At 51.9% G+C, this 13,257-nt stretch overlaps 22 non-coding genes across 22 annotated transcripts; all 22 read left to right on the top strand.

Annotated features, from left to right (window-relative positions):
• Window positions 1-304: 304 nt before the first annotated feature.
• LOC135620643 (5S ribosomal RNA) lies at window positions 305-423 on the top strand. Its single transcript, XR_010489882.1, has one exon. It is a non-coding gene; the product is annotated as a 5S ribosomal RNA (ribosomal RNA).
• A 484-nt stretch (window positions 424-907) lies between these two features.
• Window positions 908-1,026, top strand: LOC135620704 (5S ribosomal RNA). Its single transcript, XR_010489942.1, has one exon. It is a non-coding gene; the product is annotated as a 5S ribosomal RNA (ribosomal RNA).
• Window positions 1,027-1,510: 484 nt separating this feature from the next.
• LOC135620708 (5S ribosomal RNA) lies at window positions 1,511-1,629 on the top strand. Its single transcript, XR_010489945.1, has one exon. It is a non-coding gene; the product is annotated as a 5S ribosomal RNA (ribosomal RNA).
• Window positions 1,630-2,113: 484 nt separating this feature from the next.
• LOC135620715 (5S ribosomal RNA) lies at window positions 2,114-2,232 on the top strand. The gene has a single exon (XR_010489952.1). It is a non-coding gene; the product is annotated as a 5S ribosomal RNA (ribosomal RNA).
• A 484-nt stretch (window positions 2,233-2,716) lies between these two features.
• On the top strand, window positions 2,717-2,835 carry LOC135620691 (5S ribosomal RNA). Its single transcript, XR_010489929.1, has one exon. It is a non-coding gene; the product is annotated as a 5S ribosomal RNA (ribosomal RNA).
• A 484-nt stretch (window positions 2,836-3,319) lies between these two features.
• On the top strand, window positions 3,320-3,438 carry LOC135620464 (5S ribosomal RNA). Its single transcript, XR_010489705.1, has one exon. It is a non-coding gene; the product is annotated as a 5S ribosomal RNA (ribosomal RNA).
• A 484-nt stretch (window positions 3,439-3,922) lies between these two features.
• Window positions 3,923-4,041, top strand: LOC135620512 (5S ribosomal RNA). The gene has a single exon (XR_010489755.1). It is a non-coding gene; the product is annotated as a 5S ribosomal RNA (ribosomal RNA).
• Window positions 4,042-4,525: 484 nt separating this feature from the next.
• On the top strand, window positions 4,526-4,644 carry LOC135620511 (5S ribosomal RNA). The gene has a single exon (XR_010489754.1). It is a non-coding gene; the product is annotated as a 5S ribosomal RNA (ribosomal RNA).
• A 484-nt stretch (window positions 4,645-5,128) lies between these two features.
• On the top strand, window positions 5,129-5,247 carry LOC135621598 (5S ribosomal RNA). The gene has a single exon (XR_010490760.1). It is a non-coding gene; the product is annotated as a 5S ribosomal RNA (ribosomal RNA).
• A 468-nt stretch (window positions 5,248-5,715) lies between these two features.
• LOC135621648 (5S ribosomal RNA) lies at window positions 5,716-5,834 on the top strand. Its single transcript, XR_010490811.1, has one exon. It is a non-coding gene; the product is annotated as a 5S ribosomal RNA (ribosomal RNA).
• Window positions 5,835-6,318: 484 nt separating this feature from the next.
• LOC135620642 (5S ribosomal RNA) lies at window positions 6,319-6,437 on the top strand. The gene has a single exon (XR_010489881.1). It is a non-coding gene; the product is annotated as a 5S ribosomal RNA (ribosomal RNA).
• A 484-nt stretch (window positions 6,438-6,921) lies between these two features.
• On the top strand, window positions 6,922-7,040 carry LOC135620703 (5S ribosomal RNA). The gene has a single exon (XR_010489941.1). It is a non-coding gene; the product is annotated as a 5S ribosomal RNA (ribosomal RNA).
• A 484-nt stretch (window positions 7,041-7,524) lies between these two features.
• LOC135620563 (5S ribosomal RNA) lies at window positions 7,525-7,643 on the top strand. The gene has a single exon (XR_010489806.1). It is a non-coding gene; the product is annotated as a 5S ribosomal RNA (ribosomal RNA).
• A 484-nt stretch (window positions 7,644-8,127) lies between these two features.
• LOC135620714 (5S ribosomal RNA) lies at window positions 8,128-8,246 on the top strand. Its single transcript, XR_010489951.1, has one exon. It is a non-coding gene; the product is annotated as a 5S ribosomal RNA (ribosomal RNA).
• Window positions 8,247-8,730: 484 nt separating this feature from the next.
• Window positions 8,731-8,849, top strand: LOC135620689 (5S ribosomal RNA). The gene has a single exon (XR_010489928.1). It is a non-coding gene; the product is annotated as a 5S ribosomal RNA (ribosomal RNA).
• A 484-nt stretch (window positions 8,850-9,333) lies between these two features.
• Window positions 9,334-9,452, top strand: LOC135620463 (5S ribosomal RNA). Its single transcript, XR_010489703.1, has one exon. It is a non-coding gene; the product is annotated as a 5S ribosomal RNA (ribosomal RNA).
• Window positions 9,453-9,936: 484 nt separating this feature from the next.
• LOC135620510 (5S ribosomal RNA) lies at window positions 9,937-10,055 on the top strand. Its single transcript, XR_010489753.1, has one exon. It is a non-coding gene; the product is annotated as a 5S ribosomal RNA (ribosomal RNA).
• A 484-nt stretch (window positions 10,056-10,539) lies between these two features.
• LOC135621395 (5S ribosomal RNA) lies at window positions 10,540-10,658 on the top strand. The gene has a single exon (XR_010490558.1). It is a non-coding gene; the product is annotated as a 5S ribosomal RNA (ribosomal RNA).
• A 460-nt stretch (window positions 10,659-11,118) lies between these two features.
• On the top strand, window positions 11,119-11,237 carry LOC135621394 (5S ribosomal RNA). The gene has a single exon (XR_010490557.1). It is a non-coding gene; the product is annotated as a 5S ribosomal RNA (ribosomal RNA).
• A 486-nt stretch (window positions 11,238-11,723) lies between these two features.
• Window positions 11,724-11,842, top strand: LOC135621393 (5S ribosomal RNA). Its single transcript, XR_010490556.1, has one exon. It is a non-coding gene; the product is annotated as a 5S ribosomal RNA (ribosomal RNA).
• A 297-nt stretch (window positions 11,843-12,139) lies between these two features.
• On the top strand, window positions 12,140-12,258 carry LOC135621579 (5S ribosomal RNA). Its single transcript, XR_010490742.1, has one exon. It is a non-coding gene; the product is annotated as a 5S ribosomal RNA (ribosomal RNA).
• Window positions 12,259-12,742: 484 nt separating this feature from the next.
• Window positions 12,743-12,862, top strand: LOC135620750 (5S ribosomal RNA). The gene has a single exon (XR_010489985.1). It is a non-coding gene; the product is annotated as a 5S ribosomal RNA (ribosomal RNA).
• Window positions 12,863-13,257: the final 395 nt, after the last annotated feature.

Below are 13,257 nucleotides of genomic sequence, written 5' to 3'. Positions count from 1 at the left end.
CCCTGTTGCACTCGTTTTTGCGCCCCGAGCGGCCAAAACCTCTCCCGTCGACCTCCGAGGCGATGGTTTTGGGCCTCGGAATTTGCCGTGACCGCTACGCCGTCAGTCTCGCGGGGCTCGGAGAGAGCTTTCCGGAATGGGGCCGCAATAGCGATTCCGAGTTCGTTCGAGAAAGTCCCGATGGTTTCGGCGCGCGCTTGCCGTGTCCGTTACGCGATCGGCCTCGTGGGCATCGGAGAGATCCGACAATGGCAATTCCGAGATCGTTCGAGAGTACAAAGGCGAGGGACGACGCACACAAAAAGAGTGCGATCATACCAGCACTAAAGCACCGGATCCCATCAGAACTCCGAAGTTAAGCGTGCTTAGGCGAGAGTTGTACTAGGATGGGTGACCCCTTGGGAAGTCCTCGTGTTGCACTCCTTTTTGCGCCCCGAGCGGCCAAAAGACTTACTTAAAACCCTCTTTCAAGCTTTTCAATTTTTCCAGCATTATGGCCAACAATAAATGTCATTACAATATAGCAGGAGAATAATGAAATCATCATCTAAAAATTTCTTCATAAACATACACTGATCAGACATGGTTCTAGGATGGGTGACCCCCTGTTGCACTCGTTTTTGCTCCCCGAGCGGCCAAAACCTCTCCCGTCGACCTCCGAGGCGATGGTTTTGGGCCTCAGAATTTGCCGTGACCGCTACGCAGTCAGTCTCGCGGGGCTCGGAGAGAGCTTTCCGGAATGGGGCCGCAATAACGATTCCGAGTTCGTTCGAGAAAGTCCCGATGGTTTCGGCGCGCGCTTGCCGTGTCCGGTACGCGATCGGCCTCGTGGGCATCGGAGAGATCCGACAATGGCGATTCCGAGATCGTTCGAGAGTACAAAGGCGAGGGACGACGCACACAAAAAGAGTGCGATCATACCAGCACTAAAGCACCGGATCCCATTAGAACTCCGAAGTTAAGTGTGCTTGGGCGAGAGTTGTACTAGGATGGGTGACCCCCTGGGAAGTCCTCGTGTTGCACTACTTTTTGCGCCCCGAGCGGCCAAAAGACTTACTTAAAACCCTCTTTCAAGCTTTTCAATTTTTCCAGCATTATGGCCAACAATAAATGTCATTACAATATAGCTGGAGAATAATGAAATCATCATCTAAAAATTTCTTCATAAACATACAATGATCAGACATGGTTCTAGGATGGGTGACCCCTTGTTGCACTCGTTTTTGCGCCCCGAGCGGCCAAAACCTCTCCCGTCGACCTCCGAGGCGATGGTTTTGGGCCTCGGAATTTGCCGTGACCGCTACGCCGTCAGTCTCGCGGTGCTCGGAGAGAGCTTTCCGGAATGGGGCCGCAATAGCGATTCCGAGTTCGTTCGAGAAAGTCCCGATGGTTTCGGCGCGCGCTTGCCGTGTCCGGTACGCGATCGGCCTCGTGGGCATCGGAGAGATCCGATAATGGCGATTCCGAGATCGTTCGAGAGTACAAAGGCGAGGGACGACGCAAACAAAAAGAGTGCGATCATACCAGCACTAAAGCACCGGGTCTTATCAGAACTCCGAAGTTAAGCGTGCTTGGGCGAGAGTAGTACTAGGATGGGTGACCCCCTGGGAAGTCCTCGTGTTGCACTCCTTTTTGCGCCCCGAGCGGCCAAAAGACTTACTTAAAACCCTCTTTCAAGCTTTTCAATTTTTCCAGCATTATGGCCAACAATAAATGTCATTACAATATAGCAGGAGAATAATGAAATCATCATCTAAAAATTTCTTCATAAACATACAATGATCAGACATGGTTCTAGGATGGGTGACCCCCTGTTGCACACGTTTTTGCGCCCCGAGCGGCCAAAACCTCTCCCGTCGACCTCCGAGTCGATGGTTTTGGGCCTTGGAATTTGCCGTGACCGCTACGCCGTCAGTCTCGCGGGGCTCGGAGAGAGCTTTCCGGAATGGGGCCACAATAGCGATTCCGAGTTCGTTCGAGAAAGTCCCGATGGTTTCGGCGCGCGCTTGCCGTGTCCGGTACGCGATCGGCCTCGTGGGCATCGGAGAGATCCGACTATGGCGATTCCGAGATCGTTCGAGAGTACAAAGGCGAGGGACGACGCACACAAATAGATTGCGATCATACCAGCACTAAAGCACCGGATCCCATCAGAACTCCGAAGTTAAGCGTGCTTGGGCGAGAGTAGTACTAGGATTGGTGACCCCCTGGGAAGTCCTCGTGTTGCACTCCTTTTTGCGCCCCGAGCGGCCAAAAGACTTACTTAAAACCCTCTTTCAAGCTTTTCAATTTTTCCAGCATTATGGCCAACAATAAATGTCATTACAATATAGCAGGAGAATAATGAAATCATCATCTAAAAATTTCTTTATAAACATACAATGATCAGTAAAGGTTCTAGGATGGGTGACCCCCTGTTGCACTCGTTTTTGCGCCCCGAGCGGCCAAAACCTCTCCCGTCGACCTCCGAGGCGATGGTTTTGGGCCTCGGAATTTGCCGTGACCGCTACGCAGTCAGTCTCGCGGGGCTCGGAGAGAGCTTTCCGGAATGGGGCCGCAATAGCGATTCCGAGTTCGTTCGAGAAAGTCCCGATGGTTTCGGCGCGCGCTTGCCGTGTCCGGTACGCGATCGGCCTCGTGGGCATCGGAGAGATCCGACAATGGCGATTCCGAGATCGTTCGAGAGTACAAAGGCGAGGGACGACGCACACAAAAAGAGTGCGATCATACCAGCACTAAAGCACCGGATCCCATTAGAACTCCAAAGTTAAGTGTGCTTGGGCGAGAGTTGTACTAGGATGGGTGACCCCCTGGGAAGTCCTCGTGTTGCACTCCTTTTTGCGCCCCGAGCGGCCAAAAGACTTACTTAAAACCCTCTTTCAAGCTTTTCAATTTTTCCAGCATTATGGCCAACAATAAATGTCATTACAATATAGCAGGAGAATAATGAAATCATCATCTAAAAATTTCTTCATAAACATACAATGATCAGACATGGTTCTAGGATGGGTGACCCCTTGTTGCACTCGTTTTTGCGCCCCGAGCGGCCAAAACCTCTCCCGTCGACCTCCGAGGCGATGGTTTTGGGCCTCGGAATTTGCCGTGACCGCTACGCCGTCAGTCTCGCGGGGCTCGGAGAGAGCTTTCCGGAATGGGGCCGCAATAGCGATTCCGAGTTCGTTCGAGAAAGTCCCGATGGTTTCGGCGCGCGCTTGCCGTGTCCGGTACGCGATCGGCCTCGTGGGCATCGGAGAGATCCGACAATGGCGATTCCGAGATCGTTCGAGAGTACAAAGGCGAGGGACGACGCACACAAAAAGAGTGCGATCATACCAGCACTAAAGCACCGGATCCCATCAGAACTCTGAAGTTAAGCGTGCTTGGGCGAGAGTAGTACTAAGATGGGTGACCCCCTGGGAAGTCCTCGTGTTGCACTCCTTTTTGCGCCCCGAGCGGCCAAAAGACTTACTTAAAACCCTCTTTCAAGCTTTTCAATTTTTCCAGCTTTATGGCCAACAATAAATGTCATTACAATATAGCAGGAGAATAATGAAATCATCATCTAAAAATTTCTTCATAAACATATAATGATCAGACATGGTTCTAGGATGGGTAACCCCCTGTTGCACTCGTTTTTGCGCCCCGAGCGGCCAAAACCTCTCCCGTCGACCTCCGAGGCGATGGTTTTGGGCCTCGGAATTTGCCGTGACCGCTACGCCGTCAGTCTCGCGGGGGTCGGAGAGAGCTTTCCGGAATGGGGCCGCAATAGCTATTCCGAGTTCGTTCGAGAAAGTCCCGATGGTTTCGGCGCGCGCTTGCCGTGTCCGGTACGCGATCGGCCTCGTGGGCATCGGAGAGATCCGACAATGGCGATTCCGAGATCGTTCGAGAGTACAAAGGCGAGGGACGACGCACATAAAAAGAGTGCGATCATACCAGCACTAAAGCACCGGATCCCAACAGAACTCCGAAGTTAAGCGTGCTTGGGCGAGAGTAGTACTAGGATGGGTGACCCTCTGGGAAGTCCTCGTGTTGCACTCCTTTTTGCGCCCCGAGCGGCCAAAAGACTTACTTAAAACCCTCTTTCAAGCTTTTCAATTTTTCCAGCATTATGGCCAACAATAAATGTCATTACAATATAGCAGGAGAATAATGAAATCATCATCTAAAAATTTCTTCATAAACATACAATGATCAGACATGGTTCTAGGATGGGTGACCCCCTGTTGCACTCGTTTTTGCGCCCCGAGCGGCCAAAACCTCTCCCGTCGACCTCCGAGGCGATGGTTTTGGGCCTCGGAATTTGCCGTGACCGCTACGCCGTCAGTTTCGCGGGGCTCGGAGAGAGCTTTCCGGAATGGGGCCGCAATAGCGATTCCGAGTTCGTTCGAGAAAGTCCCGATGGTTTCGGCGCGCGCTTGCCGTGTCCGGTACGCGATCGGCCTCGTGGGCATCGGAGAGATCCGACAATGGCGATTCCGAGATCGTTCGAGAGTACAAAGGCGAGGGACGACGCACACAAAAAGAGTGCGATCATACCAGCACTAAAGCACCGGATCCCAACAGAACTCCGAAGTTAAGCGTGCTTGGGCGAGAGTAGTACTAGGATGGGTGACCCTCTGGGAAGTCCTCGTGTTGCACTCCTTTTTGCGCCCCGAGCGGCCAAAAGACTTACTTAAAACCCTCTTTCAAGCTTTTCAATTTTTCCAGCATTATGGCCAACAATAAATGTCATTACAATATAGCAGGAGAATAATGAAATCATCATCTAAAAATTTCTTCATAAACATACAATGATCAGACATGGTTCTAGGATGGGTGACCCCCTGTTGCACTCGTTTTTGCGCCCCGAGCGGCCAAAACCTCTCCCGTCGACCTCCGAGTCGATGGTTTTGGGCCTTGGAATTTGCCGCGACCGCTACGCCGTCAGTCTCGCGGGGCTCGGAGAGAGCTTTCCGGAATGGGGCCACAATAGCGATTCCGAGTTCGTTCGAGAAAGTCCCGATGGTTTCGGCGCGCGCTTGCCGTGTCCGGTACGCGATCGGCCTCGTGGGCATCGGAGAGATCCGACAATGGCGATTCCGAGATCGTTCGAGAGTACAAAGGCGAGGGACGACGCACACAAAAAGAGTGCGATCATACCAGCACTAAAGCACCGGATCTCATCAGAACTCCGAAGTTAAGCGTGCTTGGGCGAGAGTAGTACTAGGATGGGTGACCACTTGGGAAGTCCTCGTGTTGCACTCCTTTTTGCGCCCCAAAAGACTTACTTAGAACCCTCTTTTAAGCTTTTCAATTTTTCCAGCATTATGGCCAACGATAAATATGTCATTAACATATAGCAGGAGAATAATGAAATCATCATCTAAAAATTTCTTCATAAACATACAATGGTTCTAGGATGGGTGACCCCCTGTTGCACTCGTTTTTGCGCCCCGAGCGGCCAATACCTCTCCCGTCGGCCTCCGAGGCGATGGTTTTGGGCCTCGGAATTTGCCGTGACCGCTACGCAGTCAGTCTCGCGGGGCTCGGAGAGAGCTTTCCGGAATGGGGCCGCAATAGCGATTCCGAGTTCGTTCGAGAAAGTCCCGATGGTTTCGGCGCGCGCTTGCCGTGTCCGGTACGCGATCGGCCTCGTGGGCATCGGAGAGATCCGACAATGGCGATTCCGAGATCGTTCGAGAGTACAAAGGCGAGGGACGACGCAGACAAAAAGATTGCGATCATACCAGCACTAAAGCACCGGATCCCATCAGAACTCCGAAGTTAAGCGTGCTTGGGCGAGAGTAGTACTAGGATGGGTGACCCCCTGGGAAGTCCTCGTGTTGCACTCCTTTTTGCGCCCCGAGCGGCCAAAAGACTTACTTAAAACCCTCTTTCAAGCTTTTCAATTTTTCCAGCATTATGGCCAACAATAAATGTCATTACAATATAGCAGGAGAATAATGAAATCATCATCTAAAAATTTCTTCATAAACATACAATGATCAGACATGGTTCTAGGATGGGTGACCCCCTGTTGCACTCGTTTTTGCGCCCCGAGCGGCCAAAACCTCTCCCGTCGACCTCCGAGGCGATGGTTTTGGGCCTCGGAATTTGCCGTGACCGCTACGCCGTCAGTCTCGCGGGGCTCGGAGAGAGCTTTCCGGAATGGGGCCGCAATAGCGATTCCGAGTTCGTTCGAGAAAGTCCCGATGGTTTCGGCGCGCGCTTGCCGTGTCCGTTACGCGATCGGCCTCGTGGGCATCGGAGAGATCCGACAATGGCGATTCCGAGATCGTTCGAGAGTACAAAGGCGAGGGACGACGCACACAAAAAGAGTGCGATCATACCAGCACTAAAGCACCGGATCCCATCAGAACTCCGAAGTTAAGCGTGCTTAGGCGAGAGTTGTACTAGGATGGGTGACCCCTTGGGAAGTCCTCGTGTTGCACTCCTTTTTGCGCCCCGAGCGGCCAAAAGACTTACTTAAAACCCTCTTTCAAGCTTTTCAATTTTTCCAGCATTATGGCCAACAATAAATGTCATTACAATATAGCAGGAGAATAATGAAATCATCATCTAAAAATTTCTTCATAAACATACACTGATCAGACATGGTTCTAGGATGGGTGACCCCCTGTTGCACTCGTTTTTGCTCCCCGAGCGGCCAAAACCTCTCCCGTCGACCTCCGAGGCGATGGTTTTGGGCCTCAGAATTTGCCGTGACCGCTACGCAGTCAGTCTCGCGGGGCTCGGAGAGAGCTTTCCGGAATGGGGCCGCAATAACGATTCCGAGTTCGTTCGAGAAAGTCCCGATGGTTTCGGCGCGCGCTTGCCGTGTCCGGTACGCGATCGGCCTCGTGGGCATCGGAGAGATCCGACAATGGCGATTCCGAGATCGTTCGAGAGTACAAAGGCGAGGGACGACGCACACAAAAAGAGTGCGATCATACCAGCACTAAAGCACCGGATCCCATTAGAACTCCGAAGTTAAGTGTGCTTGGGCGAGAGTTGTACTAGGATGGGTGACCCCCTGGGAAGTCCTCGTGTTGCACTACTTTTTGCGCCCCGAGCGGCCAAAAGACTTACTTAAAACCCTCTTTCAAGCTTTTCAATTTTTCCAGCATTATGGCCAACAATAAATGTCATTACAATATAGCTGGAGAATAATGAAATCATCATCTAAAAATTTCTTCATAAACATACAATGATCAGACATGGTTCTAGGATGGGTGACCCCTTGTTGCACTCGTTTTTGCGCCCCGAGCGGCCAAAACCTCTCCCGTCGACCTCCGAGGCGATGGTTTTGGGCCTCGGAATTTGCCGTGACCGCTACGCCGTCAGTCTCGCGGTGCTCGGAGAGAGCTTTCCGGAATGGGGCCGCAATAGCGATTCCGAGTTCGTTCGAGAAAGTCCCGATGGTTTCGGCGCGCGCTTGCCGTGTCCGGTACGCGATCGGCCTCGTGGGCATCGGAGAGATCCGATAATGGCGATTCCGAGATCGTTCGAGAGTACAAAGGCGAGGGACGACGCAAACAAAAAGAGTGCGATCATACCAGCACTAAAGCACCGGATCTTATCAGAACTCCGAAGTTAAGCGTGCTTGGGCGAGAGTAGTACTAGGATGGGTGACCCCCTGGGAAGTCCTCGTGTTGCACTCCTTTTTGCGCCCCGAGCGGCCAAAAGACTTACTTAAAACCCTCTTTCAAGCTTTTCAATTTTTCCAGCATTATGGCCAACAATAAATGTCATTACAATATAGCAGGAGAATAATGAAATCATCATCTAAAAATTTCTTCATAAACATACAATGATCAGACATGGTTCTAGGATGGGTGACCCCCTGTTGCACACGTTTTTGCGCCCCGAGCGGCCAAAACCTCTCCCGTCGACCTCCGAGTCGATGGTTTTGGGCCTTGGAATTTGCCGTGACCGCTACGCCGTCAGTCTCGCGGGGCTCGGAGAGAGCTTTCCGGAATGGGGCCACAATAGCGATTCCGAGTTCGTTCGAGAAAGTCCCGATGGTTTCGGCGCGCGCTTGCCGTGTCCGGTACGCGATCGGCCTCGTGGGCATCGGAGAGATCCGACTATGGCGATTCCGAGATCGTTCGAGAGTACAAAGGCGAGGGACGACGCACACAAATAGATTGCGATCATACCAGCACTAAAGCACCGGATCCCATCAGAACTCCGAAGTTAAGCGTGCTTGGGCGAGAGTAGTACTAGGATTGGTGACCCCCTGGGAAGTCCTCGTGTTGCACTCCTTTTTGCGCCCCGAGCGGCCAAAAGACTTACTTAAAACCCTCTTTCAAGCTTTTCAATTTTTCCAGCATTATGGCCAACAATAAATGTCATTACAATATAGCAGGAGAATAATGAAATCATCATCTAAAAATTTCTTTATAAACATACAATGATCAGTAAAGGTTCTAGGATGGGTGACCCCCTGTTGCACTCGTTTTTGCGCCCCGAGCGGCCAAAACCTCTCCCGTCGACCTCCGAGGCGATGGTTTTGGGCCTCGGAATTTGCCGTGACCGCTACGCAGTCAGTCTCGCGGGGCTCGGAGAGAGCTTTCCGGAATGGGGCCGCAATAGCGATTCCGAGTTCGTTCGAGAAAGTCCCGATGGTTTCGGCGCGCGCTTGCCGTGTCCGGTACGCGATCGGCCTCGTGGGCATCGGAGAGATCCGACAATGGCGATTCCGAGATCGTTCGAGAGTACAAAGGCGAGGGACGACGCACACAAAAAGAGTGCGATCATACCAGCACTAAAGCACCGGATCCCATTAGAACTCCAAAGTTAAGTGTGCTTGGGCGAGAGTTGTACTAGGATGGGTGACCCCCTGGGAAGTCCTCGTGTTGCACTCCTTTTTGCGCCCCGAGCGGCCAAAAGACTTACTTAAAACCCTCTTTCAAGCTTTTCAATTTTTCCAGCATTATGGCCAACAATAAATGTCATTACAATATAGCAGGAGAATAATGAAATCATCATCTAAAAATTTCTTCATAAACATACAATGATCAGACATGGTTCTAGGATGGGTGACCCCTTGTTGCACTCGTTTTTGCGCCCCGAGCGGCCAAAACCTCTCCCGTCGACCTCCGAGGCGATGGTTTTGGGCCTCGGAATTTGCCGTGACCGCTACGCCGTCAGTCTCGCGGGGCTCGGAGAGAGCTTTCCGGAATGGGGCCGCAATAGCGATTCCGAGTTCGTTCGAGAAAGTCCCGATGGTTTCGGCGCGCGCTTGCCGTGTCCGGTACGCGATCGGCCTCGTGGGCATCGGAGAGATCCGACAATGGCGATTCCGAGATCGTTCGAGAGTACAAAGGCGAGGGACGACGCACACAAAAAGAGTGCGATCATACCAGCACTAAAGCACCGGATCCCATCAGAACTCTGAAGTTAAGCGTGCTTGGGCGAGAGTAGTACTAAGATGGGTGACCCCCTGGGAAGTCCTCGTGTTGCACTCCTTTTTGCGCCCCGAGCGGCCAAAAGACTTACTTAAAACCCTCTTTCAAGCTTTTCAATTTTTCCAGCTTTATGGCCAACAATAAATGTCATTACAATATAGCAGGAGAATAATGAAATCATCATCTAAAAATTTCTTCATAAACATATAATGATCAGACATGGTTCTAGGATGGGTAACCCCCTGTTGCACTCGTTTTTGCGCCCCGAGCGGCCAAAACCTCTCCCGTCGACCTCCGAGGCGATGGTTTTGGGCCTCGGAATTTGCCGTGACCGCTACGCCGTCAGTCTCGCGGGGGTCGGAGAGAGCTTTCCGGAATGGGGCCGCAATAGCTATTCCGAGTTCGTTCGAGAAAGTCCCGATGGTTTCGGCGCGCGCTTGCCGTGTCCGGTACGCGATCGGCCTCGTGGGCATCGGAGAGATCCGACAATGGCGATTCCGAGATCGTTCGAGAGTACAAAGGCGAGGGACGACGCACATAAAAAGAGTGCGATCATACCAGCACTAAAGCACCGGATCCCAACAGAACTCCGAAGTTAAGCGTGCTTGGGCGAGAGTAGTACTAGGATGGGTGACCCTCTGGGAAGTCCTCGTGTTGCACTCCTTTTTGCGCCCCGAGCGGCCAAAAGACTTACTTAAAACCCTCTTTCAAGCTTTTCAATTTTTCCAGCATTATGGCCAACAATAAATGTCATTACAATATAGCAGGAGAATAATGAAATCATCATCTAAAAATTTCTTCATAAACATACAATGATCAGACATGGTTCTAGGATGGGTGACCCCCTGTTGCACTCGTTTTTGCGCCCCGAGCGGCCAAAACCTCTCCCGTCGACCTCCGAGGCGATGGTTTTGGGCCTCGGAATTTGCCGTGATCGCTACGCCGTCAGTTTCGCGGGGCTCGGAGAGAGCTTTCCGGAATGGGGCCGCAATAGCGATTCCGAGTTCGTTCGAGAAAGTCCCGATGGTTTCGGCGCGCGCTTGCCGTGTCCGGTACGCGATCGGCCTCGTGGGCATCGGAGAGATCCGACAATGGCGATTCCGAGATCGTTCGAGAGTACAAAGGCGAGGGACGACGCACACAAAAAGAGTGCGATCATACCAGCACTAAAGCACCGGATCCCATCAGAACTCCGAAGTTAAGCGTGCTTGGGCGAGAGTAGTACTAGGATGGGTGACCCCCTGGGAAGTCCTCGTGTTGCACTCCTTTTTGCGCCCCGAGCGGCCAAAAGACTTACTTAAAACCCTCTTTCAAGCTTTTCAATTTTTCCAGCATTATGGCCAACAATAAATGTCATTACAATATAGCAGGAGAATAATGAAATCATCATCTAAAAATTTCTTCGTTCTAGGATGGGTGACCCCCTGTTGCACTCGTTTTTGCGCCCCGAGCGGCCAAAACCTCTCCCGTCGACCTCCAAGGCGATGGTTTTGGGCCTCGGAATTTGCCGTGACCGCTACGCCGTCAGTCTCGCGGGGCTCGGAGAGAGCTTTCCGGAATGGGGCCGAAATAGCGATTCCGAGTTCGTTCGAGAAAGTCCCGATGGTTTCGGCGCGCGCTTGCCGTGTCCGGTACGCGATCGGCCTCGTGGGCATCGGAGAGATCCGACAATGGCGATTCCGAGATCGTTCGAGAGTACAAAGGCGAGGGACGACGCACACAAAAAGAGTGCGATCATACCAGCACTAAAGCACCGGATCCCATCAGAACTCCGAAGTTAAGCGTGCTTGGGCGAGAGTAGTACTAGGATGGGTGACCCCCTGGGAAGTCCTCGTGTTGCACTCCTTTTTGCGCCCCGAGCGGCCAAAAGACTTACTTAAAACCCTCTTTCAAGCTTTTCAATTTTTCCAGCATTATGGCCAACAATAAATGTCATTACAATATAGTAGGAGAATAATGAAATCATCATCTAAAAATTTCTTCATAAACATACAATGATCAGACATGGTTCTAGGATGGGTGACCCCCTGTTGCACTCGTTTTTGCGCCCCGAGCGGCCAAAACCTCTCCCGTCGACCTCCGAGGCGATGGTTTTGGGCCTCGGAATTTGCCGTGACCGCTACGCCGTCAGTCTCGCGGGGCTCGGAGAGAGCTTTCCGGAATGGGGCCGCAATAGCGATTCCGAGTTCGTTCGAGAAAGTCCCGATGGTTTCGGCGCGCGCTTGCCGTGTCCGGTACGCGATCGGCCTCGTGGGCATCGGAGAGAGATCCGACAATGGCGATTCCGAGATCGTTCGAGAGTACAAAGGCGAGGGACGACGCACAAAAAAAGAGTGCGATCATACCAGCACTAAAGCACCGGATCCCATCAGAACTCCGAAGTTAAGCGTGCTTGGGCGAGAGTAGTACTAGGATGGGTGACCCCCTGGGAAGTCCTCGTGTTGCACTCCTTTTTGCGCCACGAGCGGCCAAAAGACTTACTTAAAACCCTCTTTCAAGCTTTTCAATTTTTCCAGCATTATGGCCAACAATAAATGTCATTACAATATAGCAGGAGAATAATGAAATCATCATCTAAAAATTTCTTCATAAACATACAATGATCAGTAAAGGTTCTAGGATGGGTGACCCCCTGTTGCACTCGTTTTTGCGCCCCGAGCGGCCAAAACCTCTCCCGTCGACCTCCGAGGTGATGGTTTTGGGCCATCGTTCGAGAGTACAAAGGCGAGGGACGACGCACACAAAAAGAGTGCGATCATACCAGCACTAAAGCACCGGATCCCATCAGAACTCCGAAGTTAAGCGTGCTTGGGCGAGAGTAGTACTAAGATGGGTGACCCCCTGGGAAGTCCTCGTGTTGCACTCCTTTTTGCGCCCCGAGCGGCCAAAAGACTTACTTAAAACCCTCTTTCAAACTTATCAATTTTTCCAGCTTTATGGCCAACAATAAATGTCATTACAATATAGCAGGAGAATAATGAAATCATCATCTAAAAATTTCTTCATAAACATACAATGATCAGACATGGTTCTAGGATGGGTGACCCCCTGTTGCACTCATTTTTGCACCCCGAGCGGCCAAAACCTCTCCCGTCGACCTCCGAGGCGATGGTTTTGGGCCTCGGAATTTGCCGTGACCGCTACGCCGTCAGTCTCGCGGGGCTCGGAGAGAGCTTTCCGGAATGGGGCCGCAATAGCGATTCCGAGTTCGTTCCAGAAAGTCCCGATGGTTTCGGCGCGCGCTTGCCGTGTCCGGTACGCGATCGGCCTCGTGGGCATCGGAGAGATCCGACAATGGCGATTCCGAGATCGTTCGAGAGTACAAAGGCGAGGGACGACGCACACAAAAACAGTGCGATCATACCAGCACTAAAGCAACCGGATCCCATCAGAACTCCGAAGTTAAGCGTGCTTGGGCGAGAGTAGTACTAGGATGGGTGACCCCCTGGGAAGTCCTCGTGTTGCACTCCTTTTTGCGCCCCGAGCGGCCAAAAGACTTACTTAAAACCCTCTTTCAAGCTTTTCAATTTTTCCAGCTTTATGGCCAACAATAAATGTCATTACAATATAGCAGGAGAATAATGAAATCATCATCTAAAAATTTCTTCATAAACATACAATGATCAGACATGGTTCTAGGATGGGTGACCCCCTGTTGCACTCGTTTTTGCACCCCGAGCGGCCAAAACCTCTCCCGTCGACCTCCGAGGCGATGGTTTTGGGCCTCGGAATTTGCCGTGACCGCTACGCCGTCAGTCTCGCGGGGCTCGAAGAGAGCTTTCCGGAATGGGGCCGCAATAGCGATTCCGAGTTCGTTCGAGAAAGTCCCGATGGTTTCGGCGCGCGCTTGCCGTGTCCGGTACGC

Source organism: Musa acuminata, chromosome BXJ2-8, assembly GCF_036884655.1.
Source record: "Musa acuminata AAA Group cultivar baxijiao chromosome BXJ2-8, Cavendish_Baxijiao_AAA, whole genome shotgun sequence".
NCBI lineage: Eukaryota > Viridiplantae > Streptophyta > Magnoliopsida > Zingiberales > Musaceae > Musa > Musa acuminata.
This window is presented reverse-complemented; position numbering and strand designations above follow the sequence as displayed.